The sequence below is a fragment of the Cavia porcellus genome, unplaced genomic scaffold, assembly GCF_034190915.1.
Source record: "Cavia porcellus strain 051 isolate PalLab524CR breed Dunkin Hartley unplaced genomic scaffold, mCavPor4.1 scaffold_9, whole genome shotgun sequence".
In the NCBI taxonomy this organism is placed as follows: Eukaryota; Metazoa; Chordata; class Mammalia; order Rodentia; family Caviidae; genus Cavia; species Cavia porcellus.
Window position 1 is genome coordinate 41723623 of NW_026947492.1, and position 6000 is coordinate 41729622.

Below are 6000 nucleotides of genomic sequence, written 5' to 3' on the forward strand. Positions count from 1 at the left end.
TAAATGGAGATACAACAAAAGAATTTAAGTTTTAGAATCAACTTTTATGGTCATACTTCTGAAATTATTCTAGAAATGCTATCACAAGTTGGAAGCGAAAAGGTGGCATACATATTCTGATTTTTTTTTACTTTTATTAGCATTTAAGATTCTTTAAAACCAATAACATACTTTATACCAGAAAAAATAGAAATAATATAGCTAGCTAATTTTATGGAGGGGAAATATGAGAAAATGAAGGCATTTTATTTTTTTTATATACTATCAATAAATAGAATATAGAGAAGTAGTGGTTAGCCAAATAAAGTCCTAGAAGAAAACAAGGAAAACACTTTGGTTTGGGCAATGATTTTTTAAAATATAAACACAAAAGCAAAATAATTATATTACATCAAACTAAAAATCTGCACAGCCAAAGAAGTAGTCAATAGAGTGAAGAGACAACAGAATAGAAGAAAATATTTTCCATTTATACATCTGATAAGGATTATCCAAAACATACAGAGCAGTACAAAACAATTAGAAAATAGGCAGAGAATCTGAATACATAGTTCTCAAGACATACAAATGGGCAATAAGTGTATTAAATGTTCAACATTACAAATCAGTGGAATGCAAATAAAAGCACAATGAACTAGTACCTCATACCTGTTAGAATGGATATTATAAAAAAGATTTAAGGGTGATAGGATGCGTGGAAAATGGAAACATTGCACACTGTTATAAAGAAGGTGTGTCAATAACTGTTCTCTCATTGCTGAGACAAAGTACTGGACACCCCAAATTAAAGAAGGAAGGGTTTATTTAGCTCACAGTTTGTAGAGGTTTCAGTCAGTAGTAATAAGCTCATTCCACGGCAGGATGGCCTGGTGGGGACGATAGTTCAAGGTGGCAGAAGATAGCAAAGCAACAAGAGCAAAAATCGGGTAGACAAAGCATCTTTTCCTTCCTCATGTTGTAAGCATACTACCACCCTCTACGGCAAGTGTAACACACCATCTCCTTGCCCTCCTCTTGCACAGGATGAGGATGTTTACAAAATGAGGACCCCTACTAAGTTGCTTAATTAAACTTCTCAAGTTGACACACTATATCAACCATTACAATCCACCCCTTTTCAACTTGGCAACCAGAAACATGTCTTTTGTGTTGTTTTTTTTTTTTTTTTTTTTTTTTTTGGTGGCACTGGGGATCGAATTCAAGACCTTGTGCTTACCAGGTAGGCACTTACACTGCTGAGCTAAACTGACCCAGAAATATTTCTTTAAACCAGTTTCCAGGTACAAAGACATGTCTATTCTTATTTCACAACTTGAACATTACAGGTTTAACAATCATGAAGAACCACTATTAGGGGGCTGGGGAATTAGCTCAGCGGCATAAGTGCCTCCCTTGCAAGTGGTCATGAGTTTGATCCCAGGACCAATTAAAAAAACCACTATTAAGTCTATCAATATACTACATTACATCCATAACATTTTGCCCTCTTCCCCCCCACAACTCATGCATATCCCTTTATGCTAAAGGCATTTAGTCCATCTGCAAGTGTTGCCAAATTCATAACCGTTTCAGCAATGCTGAAAAGTCCAAGTCCCAAGCCTCCTTGAGATGTAAGGCAGTCTGCTTAGCTGCAAGCCCCTGTACAAGTGGAAACAAAGGTAAACACTTCCATATTCAGTGTTACAAGATGAACATTTTCATTCCAAAATAGGAATATAAAGAAATGGGACCAAAGCAAGTCTAAAATTAAGTACTATAGTTTCATGTGTAGCATTTGAGGCAATCTGGCAGATTGGGAGCTTCAAAGTGCTTGGATGGCTCTACCCCAATGGCTCTACCAGTGGAAATAGCCCTCATGGCTTCTCTCTTGGGCCTGCTGTGCCTCCTTCATTGTGGAATTCCTCAAATCCACATTCCTGGATTTTCCAAACTTTAGGAGTCTCCATTGCGCCTTTGGCTTCACCCTCACAGCTTCACACACTGCCCTCTCAGGGGCACACTCCTCTCTTGGTTGCAGTGGTTGAGTGCCTGGATCACTGAGCACTCTAAGGAGCTCCAGTTCTAAGGAACGAATTTTCTATGCTACCATTCTGGAACATGTACTCTGTGGCTTTCTCCTCAAAGTGAAGCCCTTCGTGTTACAACGAAGACTGAAAACTTGTTGCTTCTTCTGATGCCCTCAGGCCATCATTTCTCCTGTTCCTTCTCAGCTCTATTTTTGTAGTCCACAGCTTTACTGGAACTTCCTTTCTAGCCAAACACAGAGCACTGTAAGTCTTCTAGGCTGTTTGCTCTTGATTTGCAACATAAATCTGGTTAAAAGTCTCCAATAATACTCATGCTATAGCTTCAACATTTTAGTACCTTGGAAGTTTCTTCTGCCAGATTAATCAGTCCACTACCCTTAATCTCAGTCTTGGGCAAAGTCTCTGAACATGAGCAAAATGCAAACAAATTTTCTGACAAATAGTAATATGTATCATCTGGACTCCAACAAGCATTGTAGTCCTTCCCAACAGAAAACTTCCAAGTCCAGTCTTTACTGGCAGGATTTACATCAGCCTTCTAATCCTCTGACCTCTGACCAGAATCTCCTATACAGAACAGCCTTAAGCATTCCAGCCCTGCTTTTTCAGTTGGCATAAGACCTCTTAAGTTGACACAATGTATCAAGCATTACAGAAGGCAAATTAGTATAGATATTATGGAAAACAGTAGGGAAGTTCCTCAGCAGCTTAACCTACCATTAGCATGTACATATCCAAACAAAATTAAATCAGTATGCTGAAGAGCAGTGAGCTCTCATGTTAATTGCAACATTATTCACAATAGCCAAGAAATGGAATCAAGTGTCCATAATGGATGGATGAAGAAAATATGGTATTAATGTTAACAAAGAAGTCCTATTGGTTTTCATAGCATGGATGAACCTAGAAGTCATTATGTTAAGCCAGAAACAGGCAAATATCACATAATCTCACATGTGGAATATTAAAAAGTTGAATTCATGGATATGGAGGAACATACCTACTTGGAAGACTGCAGGAGAATCACAAGTTCAAGGTCTTTCTGAGCCAAATAGCAAGACTTTGAAAAAAAATGTAGAAAAATAGAACGGTGATTATCAGGAGCTGGGAAAATGTTGGTTAGGGATAAGTTTCAGTCAGGAGGAATTAGTTAAAGAGATCTATTCTACAACATGGAACAATATTTAACAACATCATATTTTTGAAAATTGTAAATTTTAAGTTTTCATCATGAAACTAAGGGAATACATATTTTAATTAGCTTGATTTAGCTACTCTGCAGTGTATTTCTAGTAAGTAAATGATGAATATATTCAGTTTTTATTTGTTAACTAAAAATGAAAAGATAGCCATTAGGAAATAACTAAAACGCAATGGAAACTTTAAAATGATTGAAAACATACCTAAGCAAAGAAAACATAAACTGTATAGTCATAGGTCACTTCATAATGCAGATTAGTTCTAAAAAATGTGTCATTGGGTAAATTTGTCCTTGTGTAAACATCATAAGCTATACTTACACAAACTAAGGTGGCTATGATGTCAGTTAGGTGATCTAAGTTTATGGAAAAACTATGATATATGTGGTCCTTCCTTGACTGAAACATTGTTATGGAACCCATGATGTGTAAAGTTATTTTACGGGACCGGGAATATAGCTCAGCAACAAAGTGCCTGCTTGGCAAGCACAAAGTCCTGAGTTCAATCCCCAGTATCCTCCCTAATAAATAAAATAAAAAAATAAAGTTACTTTAAATCGTCAATGGAAATAAAGTCATGTAATTACTGGAACAAGACTAAATATAGCTATCCGATTTGTAATTGTAATTATACTTATTTGAAGAAAAACTTTAAATTGGATTATAAAGGGAAACCCAGTGTGTACCTTATTGAAAAAAATATACATTAAGGTGATTTAAAACAGTAGGAAAAACAAAAGGATAGAAAAGAATGTATCAGCAATCATCTAGGGGAAAAGTACTATTAAATGAAAACTCAGGAGAAAATTCATAACTTTAAATATTTATATCTGAAGCAGTGAAACTGTTAGAAAAACAGAAAAGCAGCAGCAGTCGTGACCTGTTAGATAAAGTTGAATAGGAGCAAAAAGAATAAATCAGATAAAAATCCATTATGATGATAAACTAATTCATAATGAAAGTCTGCAAACTATAAATACACACAAATGAACAAATTTTTCCTAAAAGACAATTCAGGAAGAGACATTAGTAACTGGAATTTTTAGTTCATTATTTTAAACCTATGACAGAGCAAGTGAATAAAAGATACAGGTTTGGAGACTCAAACAACAAAATAAAACACATCTGACTTGTACAAGTACAAATCAAATGTTATCCCTAAAATCACAGTCTATATATTTTTTCAAGTTTCAGAAACACAAAGTGTGTTGTTTGCTTACTTAACCTAATTATGTAGTCTGCTTCCTCTAAATCATGAGTTGCATGAGATAGAAAAGGAACTTGTCTATTTTGTTACCTACCTACTTCCCCAAGAATTAAAAGGAGTGATCAATAAATATTTTAAAGAGCAGATAATACACAAGAGAAAAATACAAATGTCCACTAAGCTTATGAAAAAAAGCATAACTTATAAGCAAAAATATTTCTGTTCAAACAACAATAGAATGCCATTTTACTCATCAGGTCAGCAAAACTTTTAAGCAATAACATTTTCTAAATTCTTTGCTCTGTACCAACAAATTTGTAATTTGTCAACTCTGAAATGTCAAGCAAGATAGGTAATACAGTTTTTGCCAGTTCTGTTCCCTTCATACAAACATGCAAGGCCAGCCATGGCTTGTGAAGAAATGTACAACTTTGTAATGTCAGATCCTCACTTTCCCTTTATTTCAGCCAGTGGCGTGTCCCCAGGCAGAGTGCATGGTCTCTCTCTCTTTCTTTTTGTTTTTTTGTACTGGGAACCTAACTCATGGCGTTGCACTTGCCAGGCAGGCACTGTACCACTGAACTATATTCTCAGCCCAGAACAGCATAAGCTCTAAATAGATCCACAACAGAAGTCACTTTCTCCTGAACTGGGCTCCCAGGTCCTCTGCTTAGCTGCTCTTGCCCATCACAGTCACTCTGCCCACCTCTGCTGCTGTCTCCTGAGAGAATGAGTGTCTCCCAAGGCTGGTATTTAGCCTGTTGTTAACATGAACATTTACTGCAAGGAACGCAGGATATTTTCACCTGGCAATAAAAACATTATGTTTTGTGGTTAGATTTCCAGACTATCTTACAACCTATTCAAATTTTTAGAACCTTAGAATTGAAAAGGTCAATAGAGATTGTCTGGTTCAATCTCCTTCCTCTTCGTATAGCAACACTGACAGATTGCGATTTCATATTTAGCATTAGGAAAGTCTACAACTGCAGAAGATAGGCCCCCAAGTGTGAGTACTATATTAAAAAACAGACCAAAAAAAAGAGCAGAAGAAAAAGGGTTTAAGCCACATTGCATAATTCAAATATGGCTATTTTATTAACTATTCCCTCCTCCAAGTTATGCTCAGAATTTGACCCCTGCCTTACAGTCTTCATCATTACCTACAATCATGAAATGCACTAATCTCATCTACAATCATGACAATGATTTGCATCCATGTGTATGAATTAACCCTGAGAAAGCCAATCTAGCTCTTAGCTGGATAAGAATGATGTCAAACTCACATATTAAACTAATTCCTGATGTGTTGAATCACACTATGATTATTGAGTCAGTACATCTGGCTAATGATGATTTCAACAATGTTCCCTTCTAATAAAATGACAGTAAAGATAAAAATAAGGAATTCCTAGAATAAAGAGGAAAGGAGCAGAAGGAAGAGCCCCAGCCCCTGAGATGGAAGGCAAATGTAGCTGACTGGGCTGAACCAACAGCGCTGACGGTGGGAGCGCCTAGGGACCACACCAGCTTTCGCCCCAGCTCTCGTAAAGCTTAGGAATTGATA